Source organism: Rhinichthys klamathensis, unplaced genomic scaffold (assembly GCF_029890125.1).
Source record: "Rhinichthys klamathensis goyatoka isolate OS25496 unplaced genomic scaffold, OSU_Roscu_1.1 h1tg000403l_1, whole genome shotgun sequence".
NCBI lineage: Eukaryota > Metazoa > Chordata > Actinopteri > Cypriniformes > Leuciscidae > Rhinichthys > Rhinichthys klamathensis.
The window spans coordinates 179,168-192,709 of record NW_026606904.1 but is presented as its reverse complement, the minus strand read 5'-3'; positions in this window follow the sequence as shown (position 1 = coordinate 192,709).

Genomic DNA, 13,542 nt, shown 5'->3' with positions numbered 1-13,542 from the left:
CTCCAGGCAGTGCTGACAAAAAAGTAATGGAATTCAAGTTGATTTGTCAAACTGTTCTCGAAAACCGCCCAAACTAATTTGGCGTAGCGCTTGTGAAAACAGACGTAAGGCTGTATCTCCGCAACGCTTTATCGTATTCAGACCAAACTTGGTACATGTCATCACAAGCATAGACATAATAAATACATAGACGCCCTATTGGCCGCTGGAGCGTACGTCAACGGCGCCGCCATATTTGGGATGGCAACTTTCCCATACCTCTCATACCGGGAATTGAGAAACTGTTTTGTGCGCTGCTTGGGGCTGTACACATCGCCACACAATTGAAAACAGCTTAGATCCCAGTTAGATAGCCCACGTCAAACCCATATGGGCCCCACATGGCTGTGCTGGCTGGGTTGTAATGTGTACATGAGTACATGTGTACTCATGTACACCCCCCCCCCCCCCCCCCTTGAGTACCTATTATTCTGAATGCAATATGAGTTGCAGGAGTCCACATCTACAGAAGAGTCTCCACAAAGCAGTGATGCAGAGGTGGGCAGTGTTGTACTTTTCCTTTTAATTTTTGATGCATTGGCCATGTGTTGACAGGTTTACCCCTAGAATATTTTGAAAATACTTGACAACTTAAAGAAAAAAAAAACTGGCACTAGAGATAGAGTTGCTTCATAGGAACTTCAGAGTAAGTGCTAATATATTATTTCACACAGAGTACAATATATATTATTTGCAGGCAAAAGATGACTTGATCACTGGCTTTTCTTTACAAAGAACAATTAAAATAAAACTCAAAGAACTAAGCATATTTGTCTTGTCTTTTATTAATGAAATGTTTTATATTTTTTCTGATGGTGCAATGTTGTGTAATATGGCCCATGCAATGTCACAGGCCCTGTCAGGTGCAACCCTCAGACTTTTCAACCCTCAGACGAGTCGAACATTTATACGTTTCCAACAAATTATTGATGTAAACGACATCCTCACGAGTCATGAAAAAAATGATATAAGTAGGCCTACACTATCGCGCTGCGCTAAAAGACTTCCCGTATCAGCTCCGCTTATGAAGCCGCGATCTAATCCTGTTAACATGAAATAAGCTGCTCGCGAGCAGGTTCAAGCTGGCGCACCTGTTGCTATGACAGCAAGTCCAGGATGAGCGTCGAAGAACCAAACAATCCAAGATCATGCCAAATCGCCAACAATCAAATCCAGCTAAGTGAGTTAGCGACGTAGGAAGAACGGGCCCCTGGTGTTTAAAGCTGATCGTTGGTGATCAGTTTGTGTTGAAAAATAATGTCACGATGTTGACGGCATTTGTTTACGTGTCGCTGATGCTGTGATGTTGGAGGATTTGAATGATTATACGAACATTGTTGACTTGTGAGAAAACTCAAACATGAGTGAAGTGAGTGTTGATGACGTCACTGGCTTTGAAAAGGATTGCGGTAAAAGAGAAACTAAACTTACTGCAAAGGCTTTGGCGAACAAAATTGAAAGTTTGCAAATGAAACGGAAATCAAATGTAAACAAAATTAAGAGCCAGAGACCAGAGATGAAAAATCTGATGAAGAGAAAGGAAAATACCTCCCAGATGCAAATTCAGTTTAAAACTCTTGTTCAGCTTTGTGAAAATGCCAGCAAGATGCATGACATGGTGATTCATTTACTTCCTAAAGATGAAACAAAATGAATGGTTTTGGAGTATTATGAAATACAGCAACACATTTAAAGAAGCGGTTCAACATTGGTTGAGTGAACCAGAAGGATCATTGGAGAATGTTATGTCTGTTCAGTCTTGTGCTGGTGCAATGCAGGAAGAGTTTCCCAATCCTCAAGTGCAAGTGCATCATTTGTACAAGATGACATCAAACCAACTGACAGTGTATCAAATGTGGGGAGTATATTATCCAAAATTCAAAGCTCAACAACAGAAAAAAGATCTGTGGCATCATCTACTTCTTCTGTACGTCTCAAAGCAGAGGCTGAGTTGGCAGCATTAAGGGCACAACAAAAATTCTTGAAGGATAAGCATGAGCTGGAGGATCAAGAACAGTTACGGAAAAAGAAAGAACAACTTAATTTGCATGGAGAAATTGCAATTCAAATGGCCAAACTGAATGTTTTGAAATCTCAGAGTGTGTCAAGCAGTAAATCTGACCGTTCAGGAAGGAAACATTCCAATTTAGAGAATGAACAAAAGAAAACATAAAGTCTTAATGCCAGTGCTAAATCATTTGTTCCTCCAAAGCTTCTAAGAGAAAAAAGATCAAAGCATGAGTGTTTGGAATCAGGCGCAAGGCCTAAAGAGACAATTGTACAACAACCGGTATTCTCACAGCCTCATCCAGTGAAACAACACCCCCCAGATAGCCACTGGACGCTGTAACGGAACAGGGCCGCAACCGCAAAACGATAGAGTCGGGTCTGGCCCGCAACCGCCTCAGGGACTCGTTCCTGAGTCCAAACGCACATCGGGTCGAAGCCGTTTCTGGTCTGTTTTTAGAGGTTGTTGCGGATATGTGCCAGCGCCGATCCAGCACCGCCTGATCATCCCGTTACAGATGCGTAACGGGTGCGTGAAACGATTCCGCCTACCGGAGCTGTGCCGGATGTGTTACGATTCCGCTTAAATCACTGGATTGTCCTTTTGCCTTATTTTCGGCATTTTTGTCAGTTAGGGTATAGTAACCTATGCTACCTATAGGCCTACATTTTTCACAGTCTGTGGAATGTCCAGAAAAACATTTTCACTATAAGGCCTTGGCTATAAATAAAAAGCTTGACTTGGCTTGAGCTATTTGGAGCAATAGGCCTATAGGCTATAGCTGAAATAAATCATTTAATGATTAAAACGCATACTAAAACAACGTGAACAAAGTTAACAAACACAGAATTAATGACCACGAATTCATAGATTTAATTATAAAAAAAAGAAACAACAAAGTCATGAACAAGTCAACAATTAACACAGAACAGTCAACAACAAACACAGAATTAATGGATAAAAAAACGCACAGGCTATTAACACAACGTGAAAAAAAACACACAAAAAAACATGCACTTAAACAAAATCACTAGCTGCTGTGGCAGCGGTTGCTGTTGCTGCTCCTGCTGCTGACGCGCCAGTCTCTCCTGGCGCCCTCCTCTCCTGTCCGCCGAAAAGGCAAACCACCTTATAGCATGCCTCCATATTTCAGCTTCTGTGCACCTGGGCCAATTTTTGAGCAAAAAGTGGCTCCTAGCGGCCAAATTCTAAGAAAATTCTCAGAGTCATGACGTTTTCTTAGAATTTCCCCTAAAAGTGACACGGAAATCCCAGTTAATATAAAAGCTATTCCTCAAGATTCCTAGCGCTTAAAAGGGCTCCTAAGGCGAGATCTGCTAAGAGCAGGGAAGAGGACTTTTAGTGGCTTAGGAGTTCCCCTAAGCTAAGCAGCTGCACAACATGGCCAACAGAGGAGGCAGGAGAGATGTCCTGCAAACACTGGATGACAGGGAATTATTGAGACGCTACAGATTGGATCGTGCAGGAATCATGTTTGTGGTGGATCTCCTGAGAGATGCAATTACTTCACCAACTGGGCCAGCAACAAACCTTGCTCCTCAGTCCAGTTCGGCTTGCGATTCCTTTTTTTCTCCATTTTCTGTGTTTGTAGTGTAGTATTCCTGCTTTGGTTTACGTTTTGTTAACGTACTTCGTGGTGAGAGGAAGGACGACAACATCAGGATCGTTTACTTCTTTTAATGTCTGCACCGGCAACAGCCCACAACCACCGAACACCCATACGCACCATTTCCTACATCCGCCTCTAAGCGGGCACTATTTAATTAACATTAGTATAAGTGTGCAACGCTATATACTACATGTAGGATATTTGTTAACAAGCCTTCATAAATAGACCATCAGCAATCACAGACATTGATAAAAGCTGAGCCGTGTTACCCTCGTTAAGACCACACTGAGTTGTAACGTTGCAATTTATACTTCATTAAGGACAGCCCCTTGAGATAGGCCATCTTGTTTTCAATGGGGTCCATATGGGAGTGAAAATACAAAATATGCCAGCTAGGATATTAATATGAGCAAATAAGACACGAATCATTATTTGAACAGGGTGTAATGAGCTTAAGTTTTCACATATTTTAGATTCTAATGTTAGGCTATAACCCACAGCTTACTATTCATTTTCCTGATATTTTCTTGAATGTGAAATATTATTTACAATTACAGTCAGCATAAGATTAGAGCATAGCTGCCAACTCTCACGCATTGGCCGTGAGACACCCGCATTTGATTGGTTTCACACGCTCACACGCCACACTCCCGATTTCTCACGCTGAAGTGTCAATCCGGGCGGTCAAATGCCTGGAAGATGAGTTTATCTATATATCTACCTGTTGAGCCACTCGTGATCGACTAGTTATACCGCAAATTCGTTAAAAAGCTCCCGTTATCTAGAGCGAGCGTGCATGCGAGACAGAGATTGTGCTCCAAACCGCGTAGAGCGAGCGAGAGACCTTGCGCGAGCGAGACCCCCCCCGTCAACAAATCTCACTCGTCTCAACCCCCCCCCCCCCCCCCCCGTCAACAAATCTCACGCCGAGCAAAACTCAAAAGTTGGCAGGTATGTTAGAGTGTATAATTATGTTTATTGATTGATTTGAGGGTACATCCTTTGCTCATTATCACCAAAAGTTCATTTTCATCAAACTTGTAGGATCAACCAATCACGGCTTTTGAAATGATGACTCATACCTAGCAACGGGGTCAACCACACCTCCTCACTAAGATAGGATTTTCCATCCATTCCTTGCTCAGAGTTCACTGAAAATGTTCTGGAATCACTTCTAAGCTAAAACTCCTGGCAAGGAATTTTTAGTTTAAGTTAGGAGCTCTCTGAGAGGATTCTCAGAATCTTTAGGGATACGGGCCCTGGAAAACAGCATTACTGATTAGCAGTGTTGTGCAAGTTACTTCCAAACTGTAATACATTATATATTACTTGTTACTGTTATTTAAAAGTAATTCATTATCCATACCGTCCAGATCCAATGCTACCACATCTTTAAATCACTATTAGTATTATTTGAGGTTAACCTAACATTATAAAATACATAGACCTACACCACAAAACTAGTTGAGGATAAATTATTTAAAATTTGGGAATTCCAGCGTTATGGACATGACATTTGCAGTCAAAACTTGAAATATAAATGCATTAATACCAAAATATTGAAACGTCTGTTTATCCATAGGCTCCTCGCTGAAAGGAGTCCAGACATTAGAAAAATATCAGTCTACACATGCGTTTTATATTTAATTTTAGGGAAATAGACAGTCATGCGTGACAAAAAAAATCTTTAACTTTTAGGAGGCAAGATTTTTTTTTGTAATTCTGTGAATTAGACTGCGCAAATCGGATGAAGAAGGGTTGGCTCTCCACAGAACATAAAACGTTCATTTTATTTTATTTTTCGTGTTTGCCTTTATGAGGAAAAAACAATGTTACAGACGTCAGTTCTCCGTTACGGACGCGACCGCTCTGAAGCGGCACTAAAAGACTGCTTTAAAACTTTCACAGAGACCTTACACAGACACAAGCCTTTCTTTAAAGTGAATTTCGTTTTGTATCTTAATTTTAATCAATGTTTCATCAACCAATTGCCTGGATTTTATAAATAAGAAGTAGGCTAAATATAGCAGACAATTACGACACAGAGGCGCCGGCGCGTGAACAGGAGCGCGTCTCATAAATGAACCGAAACTCAGCGTATAAGGTAGCCTATTCACGGACCTGAAAAATATATCTATATTGAAATGTATACTTGTAAACAGAACAATTCAAAACGAAAGAAAACAGACTGCTCTCTGCTTATGAAATGAAATGTGCATTTCTCTCTGGCGCATAGCCTACTGCGAAGATCGCGAGTCAGCATCGTCAACTTCATCTTGACTTTATTAATAAACAATTAAAATGTCTCCTTGCTATATTTGACATATTCATAATCATTGCTTTTGCCGGTTCTTTGTGACAGCTTTTAGTTGCTTTATCGGCAGCGCCGCCGCCACCCTTACATGAACGCGTCACCACCGCATCAAAAACATGATTGCGTGATGAAAACATGAAAAATACCACATAAACATAGCCTAACTGTTTAGAAAGAAAACACAGAACGAATAGCTGTAAATTGAATTATAATAATAAAAAAAAGTATGGAGTTTGGAATGGAATGAAAATCTGAGTATTATACCTTCGTCTCAACAGTTTGCATCATGTTTTCAGCATCTGGAAAAAGAAATTGAAAGTATACATGTAGCCTTAATGTAACTAGAAAGACTATTAATACAGTATAATATATAATTTAAAGGCACACCATGCAGAAATTGTGTTTTTGTCAAACAGTGACCCCTAGTCGCTGTGGAATACTTGCACTGTCGTAAATAGCTAGCTAGACATATGTGGAAATTATTGGACTGGTCTAATTATCAACAATGGATGAATGAACAGCAATGTAAAAAAAATGACATTTTACAAGCAAGCGCAACAACATACAACATAGAACGCAAACAAGTTTAGAAATAAGAGATTTATTTACTAGTCCATCAACAAAATCGCCAGGTCAGCATCGCTGTTGAGTGCTGCTTTTTAGCTCGCGCCAACTAGTGAAAGACCGACCGAGTGGGACTGTCACAACTCTGAAGGAAATAGTCAAAGGATTGAGTTGCGAGTAAACAGTAATTTATTGAGCACAATAGTAGATAGCCGTGTGGGTCCAAATGGAAGCAGGCAGAAGAAGACTCAGGCTCGGCGACGCAGGGACGCAGTGGGCAGACACAGATGCAGGAACAGGTAGAAATTCCTCCGGGAAAATCTCAGGAAACCACTGCATGGGTACAGGAGTGGAATGCAGGAGAACACGGTGGGTAGAACCCTGGTAGCCTCAACAACCATCTGACAAAGACAGGACGAGGTAACAAACAATATATAGGACATCCTCATTCAAAACAGCTGGCGCTGATCAGCTCATCAGCCGCGCCCGCGCTCACTCACACAACACGCACACACATAGCGAGGGCGAATCAGGGACTCTTTTCCGGTTCCTCACGCGGTCAGATTCTCTTTTCCTTTGCCAAGTCTCTACCGACCGCGTTTTCTTTGCTTTTTCCATCGTCGAGTCCATAGAGGTCGAGTCACGTCTGAAATGCGCGCAAGTGTCTTCATGCTTCATAAGTTGTTGATGTGTGTGACGTCGTTGCCGTAAAGCATGTCGTGATTCTCGCGAGATTTGTCGGGGCGCTCCTCTCTAACTTGCATTGCTGGTTTTTCCAGTGGCGACCCCCCACGCTTTACTACCAGAATGATTCGCCCTACTATGAGTTTCTTTACCACCGAAATGACTTTACAGCTGTTATATTAAGGTACAATTCTTGCATAGTGTGCCTTTAAAATAAAATTTAGAAATACATCTTCCTTCCCATAGCCACTAACATTTCCCTTAGCCAAAGCTTCTGGCCTGGTTGCAAAGTAGTTGTAGAGTTTTTGACTGCATCAATAATAATGTATACGATGGGCTATATAATAAATGTTCTAGCCTAAAAATGTTAGACGAGCTTTCTTCCAACTTACCTTCTCCATCACGATATGATCACGACGTGTGTTCGCGCGATATTGTTGGTTACCTAGTAACGAACGTAGGCTACGGTGGCCGAGAATGTGTGTGTGTGCATGTGTGCTTGCGTGCGTGCGTGCGTGTGTGTGTTCGCGTGATGTCGCGGTGGCCGAGAATGTTCCGTCAACTTCCGTGTGTCTATATTGTATCTATATTGCCTAGTAACGAACGCAATCTGGCCGAGATACGGACACGCTGGCGGCAGGAAACTTCACTGTGTGTGGCTGCGCCTCATATACAACGGGACTTTAAAGGGGGGGTGAAACACTCAGTTTCACTCAATCTCATGTTAATCTTGAGTACCTATAGAGTAGTATTGCATCCTTCATATCTCCAAAAAGTCTTTAGTTTTATTATAATTATAAAAGAAAGATAGGCTGTACCGAGTCTTTCCGGAAAAACCCGAGCGGGTGGAGGCTTGCCGTGTGGGCGGAGCTAAATAATCACGACACGAGCGCGCGAAGCTTTTGCATTGAGAGCGTCTGGAAGCTCTGTGAGTGACATCCGAAAATAAACCATTGCTAACAATCAGATAGTAATCCCATGCAGAACAAGGATCTAAACAATACTAAGGGCTCGTTCATACAGAACGCGTTTTTGCTCACAAAAACGTGAGATGGGCAGTGAAATGGGTGAAAACCATAAGGTCTCGAGCGTTTTTTTAAAAAATAGAAATGATTTGAACTTGAGCGCAGTGTTTTTAGAACACCATGTCATGCGCGAGTTTTATAACATTTGTGTGTTGTAAACAGACAGACTCGTGGTTTATGAGGACATGATTTATTTTTACAATAAACAAACTGACACCTACAGTGGCCAGCTAAACAAATGTATTTAAACACACACACACCATACATCGCATGCTCCATAGATATACATTAACTGTATGTGATCATGTTGTTTACTTGCTGTGCTTACACGCCGATAGTTAACAACTCACAGACATTTGAAGCAGTTTTACTCACCGCCTGCGGTTCCAACGCACAACCGTGAACCTTTATCGTTGGGACTGCTCCATCTTTAAGTATTAGGCGATCTGCAAATCCGGCGTTGAACTGGGCCTTGTTTATAAAACTATTACCGTCGAAATAAAGGGAACAAACAAAAACACTTGCACAACTCCGTTGCTGCTCTGGAAAAACAAAATCCATCCACAGGTCCCTTAACGCTGGGTTCTTTGGAAATTTGTGCAGTGTTGTCTTGCCCTGGCAACCAAAAACACACTTTTTTGGTGCCATTTTTTTTATTGCAGCGCAGCCGACCGAGCCCAGCGCTCTGATGGGCATAGGCGTACTCTCGCACGCACTAGGCTACAGATGCGCGCGCGCCCTTCCGGGAGAAGTGCCCTTAAGAGCCGTATAAGGAAATTCCGGCCACTCTGACGTCACACACGCCCGTATTCGGAAAAAACTTTCCGAAACTTGTGACAACCCGGAAGGAGTATTTTTGGAACAGAATTACTCCATCAAACTTACAACTTCATTTTTGAAACTTTGTCCATGTTTAGCATGGGAATCCAACTCTTTAACAGTGTAAAAAACTCACTATGCATGAAACAGCATTTCACCCCCCCTTTAAGCAACATTCTGTCGTTCTATTGCGCATGCGCGACATTAACTGCTACTTCACGACGTTCTACTGTAACCGTCTACTACGAGAGAACAGCTGATTTGCCGTAGTCATTACGTGACAGATTAAGAAAGTTAATGTTATGGTTTAGGTTATGTGGCATTATAATCGTTTCTGTATATCATTAAATGCCAAAATCAACCCTTCTCTTACTTTTTAAAATCACTTTATTTTTTGTATTTTGTCTGATGATTAAATTATCCCCTATCCCGTCCTCTTTAGTGATTTTTCCGCTCTTTAGCTACGGCAGTTTACCGTTTACTTCCGGCTCACGTTGCCGTTCTATCAGCAGCTGTTGCTTAAAGTCCCTATTAAATACATAGACGCCCTATTGGCCACTTTGGAACGTTGCTGTGATACGTCAACGGGTCCGCCATTTTGCGGAGGGCAAGACTGCACTGTAATCTAATGCAAGTAAACGGTGAGCTGCGTTTTTTCTGGATTAAAAACAAAAACTGTGTTTACATTTATCAACCGATTTCAGTGGTTTGTATGTGGTGTACAAAAAGTTCCATCTTTAGTTATTTAAAATCTCGATAGTTAGACTTGTAAAATATTTTTTTTTTAATAAAGAATGGTCAAAGCTCAGGCTTGTCATGTATTTGGCTTTTTATTCTTGGATAAGAATGGTGAAGACCCCCATACTGAGATATAATTTAAGTTTTCTTATTGTGGAAAAAGCATTTTCTGTGATTGACCAGATTTTAGCAATAACAAAGATAACTGATGGATCCTTTATGATAATATATATTATGGTACAGTGCAGTGCAAATAGTAAATATAACATAATAGTTTAGTCAATAAAATAAACAAATAGTATACAGCAAATAAAATAGTAATTGTAGGAGCCATTTATGTTTATTGTTGGCATGATAGTTTATTTTGTTTGGATATATTTATATTAGTATTTTTGACACTATATGGCAGTGATTAGATGCACATGGTTGTATACACAAGTTTACGCGCCAAATCATGGGCGCTGCCATTACTCTACTCAAATGCAATTCATTTCTGCCGGAATTGGTTTGCACAGCGTCTGCCGGTGTAAACACAGCGACGGTTCCAGTTTTGACTGGAGATGGCGTTACTATCCCCCACCCGAATTCAGTGCAGAACACTAACATGACGACGTGGCCCAGCATAACGTACAGCGAGATTTGCTACTACTGGATGGAAAAGCAATTGGACAATCTGAAAGCCGCCGAGGGATCTCAATATCTGCACAGCAACAAAGTCGGTTGTGTCATGTCATACACAGCTAGATCAAACAGACATAACGTGCAAATAACTATCAGTTTATGTCCGTGGTAATAGCAAATGTATCTGTGTGATACTTTAATGTTTCTTTTAACATAATAATAACAATTGTGGCCAAATAAGTGTTTGCAGTTTATAGCTTAATCAGGGATGACATTTACATGATTATAGGAAATAAAAGAAGCCTGTTGTTGCGGATGGAATACGTGTTTGTATTTGGAAAACGGACTGTAACCTATAATAACATGACTTACTGCTGAGCTATAAATACAGACATGATCTCTTTTGCAATTATCCTCTGCATGGTTTTACCTGCTGTGTACCAACCAATCCAACCCTTTTACCTGTTAAAATACCTTTAAATTTCGAAACTAACCCATAAAATGCAGTAGCCTATTCTACTTACAACAAAACGATTAAAGCCTCTACTTATTGCAATAAATAAGGCAATCACTTTTCGGCACGACACCGTGCCGGATCTCCGGCGTGCGGCCGTGAGGAAAAAAATATTTTCGCGATTCATTTTTGTCCAGCTTTAACGTGTTAAAATATTTAATGCAAACGCAGCATCTGTTCTTTCTGTCATCCTTTTGCTAGGGTTATGACCATGCTCTTATTCACGCAAATGTTTTAAACCACTCATGCGCGACAAGACAAAAGAGAACGCGCTGTCAGTGAATTTAACAAAATAACGTCTCGGTTACATATGGTAACCCTCGTTCCCTGAGGGAGGGAACGGAGACGTAGGTCAGACTGACCAATAGGAATCTCGCTAGAGAGGCCAATCTACTTCGAGTGAAACTAAAACAAGCCAATGCACATTGGCATGCAATCATTTGCATCAGCTGCGCGTCCTCGTCAGCGCGGGTATTTAACAGCAGCTGTTATGATTGCACGCTAGTTTTTTGCTAAGGAGCCAAACCTGAAAAAGCTGGCCGCCCCAGCGGGCGGCAGCAGATGTGGCGACGGGACCTACGTCTCCGTTCCCTCCCTCAGGGAACGAGGGTTACCATATGTAACCGAGACGTTCCCTATCGGTCAGTCACTACAACGTAGGTCAGACTGACCAATAGGAATCCCTACCAAAGCGCCACAGCTGCTGCACCCCATCCAGCGCCCCATGCAAGCCTCTACACCTTCTTGCCTAGAAGGACGATAGGAGGAGGCTACACACAGAGTGTATCTGTCACTGTTGTTCCGTAATAACCCATACAGTGAGATTATTGGATAACACTGGGAAAGCGTGCCCTTCAGTTAGGAAGGAGGACGCTGCGGAAGCCACTTACTTCAAGGAGTTATGTGGGGAATTCATATGGACTAGCCCGAAGGCTGTACTACATATGAGATAGTGGGTGACTTAGCCCAAGGGAAAGACACGGGCTTCCGTTAGGAGCATCCGTGGAAAATATACACATATGGGATCCCCGTAGGGTCACACATATGGAACCCAGCCCAGATCCGGTTCTCAAGGATTCAGCGGATAAAGGCCTGGCACCGGACGCTCCGCCATGTCCGGGCCGAGGGGTTTTTGGAGGACTCAACAGGTTTTTCACGGTTCTTCAGAGCAATAAGGGTGCACAGTAGGGTGCAGCAAGCCGACAGAGCCGGGCCTCTCGGTGGTTCTACCCGTTTAGGGTGAGAACACGGGAGGAGACCGGCTCTACACGTAGGCTATAATATCTAGCGAACGTGTTAGGTGTCGCCCAGCCCGCAGCTCTACAGATATCTGTTAGCGAGGAGCCACGTGCCAGCGCCCAGGAGGATGCGACGCCTCTCGTGGAGTGTGCATGCAACCTGAGCGGGCAGGGCACGCCTTGAGCTTGGTAAGCCAAGGCGATGGCATCCACTATCCAGTGGGCCATCCTCTGCTTGGAGACAGCCTTTCCCCTCTGCTGGCCTCCGTAACAGACAAAGAGCTGGTCTGAGGTCCTGATGCTTTGAGTTCTGTCCACGTACATACGCAGAGCGCGAACGGGACAGAGCAAAGCCAGGGCTGGGTCTGCCTCCTCCAAAGGCAGCGCTTGCAGGTTCACTACCTGGTCTTTGAAGGGAGTGGTAGGAACCTTGGGCACATAGCCAGGCCGGGGTCTTAGTACCACATGGTTGTCACCCGGCCCGAACTCTAGGCACGATTCGTCGACCGAAAATGCGTGCAGGTCTCCTACCCTCTTGACAGAGGCCAGTGCAACCAGTAGCAAAGTCTTCATGGAAAGAAGCTTTAAGTCTACTGACTGCAGAGGCTCAAAGGGAACATCCTGAAGTGCTCGAAGCACCAGGGAAAGATCCCAAGAGGGTATGGAGGGGGGTCGAGGAGGATTTAATCGTCTCGCCCCCCTAAGAAACCTGACGACCAGGTCGTGCTTCCCCACTGTTTTGCCATCTAAGTGGTCGTGATAAGCTGAAATAGCGGCAGCATGTACTTTGAGGGTGGAGGGAGACAGCCTTCGCTCCAACCCTTGCTGCAAGAAGGAAAGCACAGACCCTATCGAACATCTCCGGGGGTCTTCTCGGCGAGAAGAACACCACTCGACGAACAGGTTCCACTTCAGGGCGTAAACACGTCTCGTGGATGGCGCCCGTGCTGAAGTGATGGTGTTAAGTACCTCAGGGGGTAAGTCACCTATAACCTCCGCGTCCCGTCCAGGGACCAGACATGGAGTTTCCAGAGGTCTGGACGCGGGTGCCATAGGGTGCCCCGTCTCTGAGTCAGAAGATCCTTCCTCAGAGGAATGGGCCAGGGAGGGACTGTCCCAAGGAGCATGAGTTCTGGGAACCAAGTCCGGGTGGGCCAATAGGGAGCCACCAGAAGGACCTGCTCCTCGTCCTCCCTGACTTTGCACAGTGTCTGTGCAAGTAGGCTCACTGGGGGAAACGCATATTTGCGTAGGCCCCGGGGCCAGCTGTGTGCCAGTGCGTCCGTGCCGAGTGTTCCCTCGGTCAGGGAGTAAAACAGCTGGCAGTGGGAGGTCTCTGAAGAGGCAA